Below are 9,868 nucleotides of genomic sequence, written 5' to 3' on the forward strand. Positions count from 1 at the left end.
AGGTGAGAAAGAACCAAAGGAAAATGGTAATAAATCAAGAACCGCAGGGCCTATCCACTCCCTCTATTCCTGCTCATAGTCTACCCCACTGCCAGGTTTTAGCTTCACATCCCTACATCAAAGGATTCTCAGCCCCTTTCCTGAGCTCCCTTCAAGCCATTCCACGTGTCCTCACTGCCCACCATGATACCATGAAGAGTAAAGGGAAATATTCAGCCAGTAGCGCTTAGCAGTTTCTTAAATGGCCACTACTGGCTGACTTTGGTCCTGGGGAACTGGGTTCGATTCCCACTGCAGGCACAGGCAGCTACTTGTGACTCTGGGCAAGTCACTTAACCCTCCATTGCCCCAGGTACAAATAAGTACCTGCATATAATATGTAAGCTGCATTGAACCTGCTATGAGTGGGAAAGCGCAGGGTACAAATGTAACAAAATAAACAAAATTAAAAAAAAATTAAACCCAGATACTCCATGTTGGCCATTATGGGCTAAATTCTATACAGTAATACCTCAGTTTTCGTTGACTTCAGTTATAGTCGTTTTCGATTTTTCTCAATTTTTTTTCGCGAAAAATTTGTCTCAGATTTCGTTGGCGTGCCCACGTGACCTCGCTGCTAATTTTGTGAAAACAAAGGGCGAACCACACGTTCTCCTGCTCGGTGTGGCGGCGTTTCTCGTCGTGTGAGCATCACCCCGCGCGTCTAGCCAAACAATTCCATTGCTTACCAGTGTTTTTGTGCTTTTTTTTTTTAATTGATTGCGAGTGCTAATACTAATAGCCTCGGTTTTTGTCGGTTTTGGATTTCGCCGATTTGCTTTCGGACGGATTATCGACGAAAACCGAGGTATTACTGTATATCACACCTAAAAAAAAATCTGCGTGGAAAAAATACGCCTAGGTGTATTCTTTAAAGTATGACCAGCATCAGTTGAGAGCAAATTATGTCTCTCGTTGTCATCCACAGATGGCATGAGAAAATGTCCGGTTAGTTTATTTCTGCAACTGTACTCAGGCCAGCTCGCATACTGTAACTATATTTCCCAGAATCCAAGGTTCAGTGTTTTCTGTTTCAATGGGAATAGTTTGGAATTTGCTTAAGAACTTCCATATTGAATCTGACCAAAGGTCCACCTAACCCAGTATCCTGTTTCTAAGTGTGGCCAATCTAGATCACAAAAAAAGGTTAGAGTAGGGATGGGCCGTGGTTTCCCAACGAAGGCGAGAAGAGGCGCTTGAGGTAAAGCATTGCCTGGAAATTATTTTAACATATTCTCTCCAACTGCTGTATAAAGTCCACCAGAGCTGCAGCAGTTGGAGAAATATATGGGAAACCGTGGTCCCGCGTTCTCTGTCTGACCTTCTTTTCGCCTTCACGGAGGATGGCTCATCTCCTTTGGATTGTATCTGTCCAGTCCAGATCGCAAACACTTGACAAACTCCCAAATAGCAATACTCTATGCTACTTACCCCCAGGGATAAGCAGTGGCTTTCCCCAGGTCTACCTTAACTATTTATGAGCTTTTCCTCCAGGAATTTTGTCCAAACTTCTTCTAAACCCAGCTATATCGACTGCATTTTCTACATCCTGTGGCAAAGAATTATGAATCTTAATTATGTGTTGATTTAAAATATATTTGTACTATTTGTTTTAAAAATATCACCATGGGACCCTTTTACTAAGCTGTGTAGACTCGTACACGTGCCCAACGTGCGCCAAAAAAGTTACCTCCCGGTTACCGCGTGGCCCTTGCAGTAATTTCAGTTTTGGCGTGCTTCCGCTACGCGCACATGAAAAATATTTTTTATTTTCTGGCACATGGCAGCTACCTGCATCAAGTGGCAGTTGGCATGCATAGACCATTACCGCCTAGTTACCGTGTGAGTCTTTACCGCTAGGCTGGCGGAAAGGTCTCAGACCCAAAATGGACGCGCGGCAATTTTCATTTTGTCGCGTGTCCATTTTGGGCAAAAATTTTAAAAAGGCATTTTTTTTACAGATATGCTGAAAAATAATTCTGCACACGCCCAAAACACGCATCTACAATACCGCAGGCCATTTTTTCAGCGCACCTTAGTAAAAGGACCGCTGTATAACTACAGGCTGCATGGCACTTGGGGGGGGGGGGGCCCTTTTAATACAGCAGGTAGAAAAGTTCAAAAATTGACATGGCCATGCAGTAAAATTGCATTTACCACATGGCCATCCAGGGGGGGGGGCACTTACTGCCACTCACTGAGGTTGGCGGTAAGGGTTCCCGCTGTAACCCTGCTGCACTAATAATTACGGAAAAAATTCCCATAGCACCAGAAAGGCATGTATGCGAGGCATTGCGCAGGCGATAGCTCCAGGGCCCCTTAATGCGCAGTAATTCATAAGCGCACTTTAGTAAAAGAACTCCTACCCATGTCCTCTAGTCTTTGTACATTTTCAAAGAATAAACAATCTATTTGCATGTCCCCCATTCCAGTCCACTCAGGATTTTATAGACCCCCATCATATCATTGGTCTCCACGGTTGTCTGGGCTGCTAGTGTTCGTATGCCAAGGAGCAAACTTTCTTCAGTTGTTTACTTAGGTTGCATTCTTGCAGTGCAAAGTTCTGAATCTGCTAGGTAGGATAAAATGCCTTCCACTATAACTTAAATCTATACCGGGTAATGAAGTCAAAAGAGCTGCCTGCAGGCACCGATGCACCATGTGCCCAGTGAGTCAAGCTTTTATTTTCTTATTATCCACCACAGTCCGAGGCTGCGATGCTGTTTTTATTCCTACAACAGAGTCTGATTTTTGCCTTCTCAAACACAAAGTGAAATGTCTCTGTCTGGCGCAGCACGGAAGGTTATGACCTGGAATGACTGCGCAGTCTACATTAAGGTTGGCCCCTCAACCAGCTCGAGGGGAACCACTCTCCAGCCACTCTCGTGTGTGGTGCTGGGGTTCTGAGGTGCCCCTGCTTGCAAATCTCTCTCAAGATTATTCATTGAAATCCTGACTGGCTGAGGTGCTTCCAGGACCAGCTTTGGGAACCACTGTGTTAGGGGGAGGGGGAGATAGTGGATGATATGGATGGGCCATATGGCCTTTATCTACCATCATTTTCTCTGTTAAGCACCTTACATAGAAATTTGCATTAGGAGACGGGGAAAGAGAAGAGCAAAAGGCAGACTGTGCACCTTGCAGTTAACACGGCAGATAATGTGGAACAGTTAACTATACCTCCAGATGTGTAGTTAACTGCATTCTTCATTAGCAACCTTTTGCTTGTGTTAGCTGCACATCTGCCTTCACCCAAGTGCCCACATTTATCATAAATATGGGCAGCCTATTTGTGTGCAACGCCTCCATTAAAGTTTGTGTATATATATGTACTACTGATCTGCTCTCTTATTTTCCACTTTGGAGTCTGCGGATCGTCTGCCTTGTTGTTAAATGCAGTTAAGTGCATAACGACTAATTATCGCCAATTAACACAGATTATCCTTAGAAAGACTAAGGAGGCTAGGGCTTTTCAGCTTGGAGAAGAGACGGCTGAGGAGAGACATGATAGAGGTATATAAAATAATGAGTGGAGTGGAACAGGTGGATGTGAAGCGTCTGTTCACGCTTTCCAAAAATACTAGGACTAGGGGGCATGTGATGAAACTACAGTGTAGTAAATTTAAAACAAATCGGAGAAAATTTTCTTCACCCAACGCGTAATTAAATTCTGGAATTCGTTGCCAGAGAATGTGGTAAAGGCGGTTAGCTTAGCAGAGTTTTAAAAAGTTTGGACAGCTTCCTAAAGGAAAAGTCCATAGACCGTTATTAAATGGGCTTGGGGGAAATCCACTATTTCTGGGATAAGCAGTATAAAATGTTTTGTACATTTTTGGGATCTTGCCAGGTATTTGTGACCTGGATTGGCCACTGTTAGAAACAGGATGCTTGGCTCGATTGACCTTTGCTCTTTCCCAGTATGGCAATACTTATGTAGGGTGTAGAGGGAAAGGTATGAGAGTCCACAGTGGTCCAATTATGTGCTGATTCGCAGTACTTTGGGTTTTATGTTGGATCCAGGGGGTAGGCCTTCCGGAATAAGTTGGTCTTAAGTAGTTTTCTAAAGTTGAGATGGTTTTGAGTGGTCTTCACAACCTTTGGCAGAGCATTCCACAACTGGATGCTAATAAACGAAAAAGAGGAAGCGTAAGTGGATTTATATTTGAGGCCGGCGCAGGTAGGGTAATGGAGATTTAGGAACGAACGGCATGTGCTTGATGTATTCCTGGGTGGAAGATTGATTTAGGTTAGACATGTAGCCTGGGGCTTCTCCATAAAGGATTTTCTGGACTAGGGTGCAGATCTTGAAGTTGATTCGTTCATTTATTGGAAGCCAGTGCAACCTCACTCGAAGGGGCTCTGAACTTTCAAATTTGGGTCTTGCTGCTGTGTTTTGTGCAGTCTGTAGTTTCTTTACAAGTTGTTATTTGCTTCCTGCATATATGCCATTGCAGTAGTCTAGGTGACTTAATACCATTGATTGGACTAGATATCGAAATATTTCTCTAGGGAAGAAAGATTTTATTCGCTTGAGTTTCCACAATGAAAAAAAACATTTTCTTAGCAGTGGGAAATTGCCCCCCCAAAGCTTTTCTGAGAATGCCAAAAAATGCCTTTATTTATTTATTATTTTTTTGCAAAACAGCACAAAATCAAGCATTTGCCCGAGGTCACTGGGTAATTCATTCCCCAAACCTGGGACGCAATGCAGAAACGGGTGTTGCGTTGCACTGCAAAGACTGTCAGCCAATCTGGCGCTAGTCCCGGGCAGCAGTTTCACAGGCAGGTCGACTTAGCGGAAGGGTTCTGAAAGTCACCTTGCTGGTCCTTCTAAACATTCCTGGAGTTAACAGGATGGATGAGACTCCCTGTCACATCTGTACGAGGCTCCACTCCCCCCCCCCCCCCCCCCCCCCCCCCCGCCTGAGGTTAATCTGCTTTAGGAAGTATGTGAATGACATTAATTGGGAAAACATTATTGTTTGAGAAGAGAGGCTGGGAGAACTGTGGGTTATTACAGCCCGCTGTACAGTACAGAGTAATCACTGATAGACTGTACTGTGTTTTCTTTTTCATTATTACCCTGACTGCACCTGGCTGAGGAGTTATTCTAACATCCCAATTAACACATGTTACATCAGTCCACACACACACACACACGTTCGCACAAAAGATGCCCTCTTAAAACATGTTTCAAATTAACAATTTGTTAAAGCAAGAGGAAACACAAATATACTCATTAGCTTGCTTGCACACACACACACACACACATACACACACACAAATCTTTATATAACATAGGCTCAGCAGATGGATGGCCGCCCACAGCACTAATTGCATTGCCAGGATAGGAGAGTGTCCCCTACTCTCTCTGATCTCTTTTCCCCCATTCATTTCAGTAATTACAAGGAGAGAGGAGGCTAAGGCACTTGTAATTAAATCTAACACAGCTGACAATGGAAGGGGGCTTGTAGGTGCTTTTATACAAGGGAATCAAAGCCCAGAACAAGTGGGCCCGGGTGTCAGGATATCAAAGATATGCAGAACTGGCAGGTTAAAGGAGAGACAGAGAACGAGGGGGGGGGGGGGGTGGGGTGGGATGTGGGGTTCAAGAGAGGAAATTGGGAGGAGGAGGAAGAGGAGTTTTAAAACATGCTATAGTTACAGAAAATTCAAATTCTGAAAACCAGTCAATACATAGTAACATAGTAGATGACGGCAGAAGAAGACCTGCACGGTCCATCCAGTCTGCCCAACAAGATTTCACGTGTGCTACTTTTTGTGTGTACCTTACCTTGATTTGTATCTGCCATTGTCAGGGCACAGACCGTATATGTCTGCCCAGCACTATCCCCGCCTCCCAACCACCAGCTCCGCCTCCCACCACCAGTTCTGGCACAGACCGTATAAGTCTGCCCAGCACTATCCCCGCCTCCCAACCACCAGCTCCGCCTCCCACCACCGGTTCTGGCACAGACCGTATAAGTCTGCCCAGCACTATCCCCGCCTCCCAACCACCAGCTCCACCTCCCACCACCAGTTCTGGCACAGACCGTATAAGTCTGCCCAGCACTAACCCCGCCTCCCAACCACCAGTCCCGCCTCCCACCACCGGATCTGGCACAGACCGTATAAGTCTGCCCAGCACTAACCCCGCCTCCCAACCACCAGCTCCGCCTCCCACCACCGGTTCTGGCACAGACCGTATAAGTCTGCCCAGCACTAACCCCGTCTCCCAACCACCAGTCCCGCCTCCCACCACCAGATCTGGCACAGACCGTATAAGTCTGCCCAGCACTATCCCCGCCTCCCAACCACCAGCTCCGCCTCCCACCACCGGTTCTGGCACAGACCGTATAAGTCTGCCCAGCACTAACCCCGCCTCCCAACCACCAGCCCCGCCTCTGCCATCCAATCTCCGCTAAGCTCCTGAGGATCCCCTCCTTCCGAACAGGATTCCTTTATGTTTATCCCACGCATGTTTGAATTCCGTTACCATTTTCATCTCCACCACCTCCCGTGGGAGGGCATTCCAAGCGTCCACCACCCTCTCCGTGAAAAAATACTTCCTGACATTTTTCTTGAGTCTGCCCCCCTTCAATCTCATTTCATGTCCTCTCGTTCTACATTTTAAAGAAGGTCACAGGCCAGGTGAGAAAAGCACCAGGGTTATTCCTTGTCCAGTCAGCTCTGCTGGAAGGTCGGACTTGTGAGTATTGAGTAAGTCAAATATCATAACCTTTGTTCACCTGTGAGTCCCTCACGGCTCGGAGGGTACCGAAGAGTCATGGGCTCATGCTCAACGCAAAGTCTTGTCACACTGCTACGCATTCCTCTTCGCAGTTCTTTCCCAAAGGCACCTGCTGGATCCAGCAGCGAATTTACCGACTCAGGCCATACTAGTAGCAGGGGACAGTGCAAAATCTCAGTCTCATAGTCATTTAATCTACATCATTAAAACCAAGGGGCCCTTTGAGAAAGCTCTGGTAATCACTAATGCGTGTTCCTGCAGCAAAAGATGAAGCAGCCCAAAGCACTTTCAGTTGTCCCATGGTCATTTTGGGATGTCCGCACGCTAGCCTTGTGCTAAAAAGAAAACCTATTTTTTTTGTGGTGGGGGCAGGGAGTGGGCGTGTTCTGCACTCATGGCTTAGTGCATGCTTACTGCGTGAGCCCTCACAGCCTACGTAATGGCTGCTGGTAAGCACTAATCTGATTTAATGGCTACACTCTAATGGCAGAATTAATGCATGGTGATTAATACAAAATTAGGAAAATTAGGAGTGGAGGTGTGGCCTGGTGGTTAGGGTGGTGGACTTTGGTCCTGGGGAACTAAGTTGGATTCCCACTTCAGGCACAGGCAGCTCCTTGTGACTCTGGGCAAGTCACTTAACCCTCCATTGCCCCATGTAAGCCGCATTGAGCCTGCCATGAGTGGGAAAGCGCAGGGGACAAATGTAACAAAAATAAAATAGATACTGTTGGAGATTCTACATGGAATGTTGCTACTATTGGAGGTTCTACATGGAATGTTGCCTACCATTGGAGATTCTACATGGAATGTTGCTATTCCACTAGCAACATTCCATGTAGAAGGCTGCGCAGGCTTCTGTTTCTGTGAGTCTGACGTCCTGCACGTACGTGCAGGACGTCAGACTCACAGAAGCAGAAGCCTGCGTGGCCACATTGGTGATCTGCAAGGGCTGACTTCTACATGGAATGTTGCTAGTGGAATCTCAAATAGTAGCAACAGTGGAGGAGTGGCCTAGTGGTTAGAGTGGTGGACTTTGGTCCTGAAGAACTGAGTTGGATTCCCACTTCAGGCACAGGCAGCTCCTTGTGACTCTGGGCAAGTCACTTAACCCTCCATTGCCCCATGTAAGCCACATTGAGCCTGCCATGAGTGGGAAAGCGCAGGGTACAAATGTAACAAAAAAAAAATTTGGCTTTTTCAATTTTATATTGTTTGGTTGACCAGGTGGGGGGGGGGGGGTATTTTGATTCCTCTTATTTATTTTTTTGGTGCCTGTTTTTTATGGTGCATTATTTTTTAATAGCAAACACTAAAACAACAACCCCGGCAAAAAAAACAAACAAAAAGAATAAGAAATATATGACCAGTTAGCAAAAAGCCCCAGCATCTTGTCCCATTTGTACCCTGTAAAGGAGGCAGATGTGACAAAATAGAGCCAGCTGCCCATTGCATCCAGTCAACCAGTATCATTACGTTATATGGCACCAGTGGGGCAGGGTTGAATGTGGATTGTCCTTCCCCTCTCCTTTGCAGATCGCATATGAGGTAAGCTGCAAGGAGAGGGGAGGGGGGCCCACGGAATCATACCAGAGATTGGGTGGCAGCACCGGTAATTGGGAAGCAAAACCAGTGCTGGGCAGCCTTCTACGGTCTGTGCCCTGAGAAAGGCAGGGACAAATCAAACTTGGGTATAAATATAAAGTATCACATACCATGTAAAATGAGTTTATCTTTTTGGGCAGACTGGATGGACCGTACAGGTCTTTATCTGCTGTCATTTACTATGTTACTCCTTGAGGTTGTACATGGAATGTTGCTACTAATTGGGATTCCTGAATCTTGTAACTCTTTAGGATTCCAGAATCTTCAGAACTTTTAGTACAAGAACAGTGCTGGGCAGACTTCTACGGTCTGTGCCCTGAGAAAGGCAGGGACAAATCAAACTCGGGTATAAAGTATCACATACCATGTAAAATGAGTTTATCTTATTGGGCAGACTGGATGGACCGTTCAGGTCTTTATCTGCTGTCATTTACTATGTTACTGTGTTACTCTTTGGGGTTCTACATGGGACGTTGCTACTAATTGGGATTCCGGAATCTTGTCACTTTTTAGGATTCCAGAATCTTCAGAACTTTTAGTACAAGACCAGTGCTGGGCAGACTTCTACGGTCTGTGCCCTGAGAATAGCAAGGACAAATCAAACGGGTATACCAATGAAGTATCACCATGTATAATGAGTTTACCTTGTTGGGCAGACTGGATGGACCGTTCAGGTCTTTATGTGCCGTCATTTACTATGTTGCTCCTTACACAGCAGTACAGGACCAAATCTATAGAACGACATGAAAATGATCAAAATTTAGTTCTTTCATTTTTCTTCCTATAAAACCACCTCCGCATGCCTTCCTGAAATACATGAAAAAAAAAAGGTCTAGCCAACTTGTTTACTGTCGGGTTTTTTTTTTTTCTGCCCTGGCCTGCGAAGCCTTGTGCTTGCCTTTGGAGTGGGCTCCTGCTTTGAAGAAGCTTTCAGACACCACGTGGCCACTTTGCACTGAACGCTGGCCCCCTGTGCCAGGCTGCTGTTCCCTGGCACAAAGTTAAAAACAAACCCCACAGAGATGTAAATGTTTCCTAATTTACAAATATGCAAATTGGATTCTTTTCTGATATGCAAATGGGGGGGATTACAAACAGCTAATTAGGGTCAAAAGAACTATTCTTACCAATTAGTGAGAGTGATACCCTTGTATTTCGGCTAGTCGTACCCTTTCCGGTCTTGGTACAGGAGCTGGTTCAATCGAAGTAGTGAAGGTTTCTATTTCTAGATAATGGATAATTAAAGAGCAGGAAGTTTTTATTTTATTTTTTAAATCGTGGGCACACATACCAATGGAAAAGCATTTGAAGACATGGTTAAAGCTGGGACAGCCAAATGTACAACATTTGACCCTTTTAAATGGTGCAATTACCACCATTTATCACGGGATTTTACTGCAATGTGGCTGTTGCGATCCGCAAATGAACCTTTTGGGGAGACGGGAAGGCGGTAGAACTAGAGGACACGAATTG

The sequence above is a fragment of the Microcaecilia unicolor genome, chromosome 11 (genome assembly GCF_901765095.1).
Source record: "Microcaecilia unicolor chromosome 11, aMicUni1.1, whole genome shotgun sequence".
Lineage (NCBI taxonomy): Eukaryota > Metazoa > Chordata > Amphibia > Gymnophiona > Siphonopidae > Microcaecilia > Microcaecilia unicolor.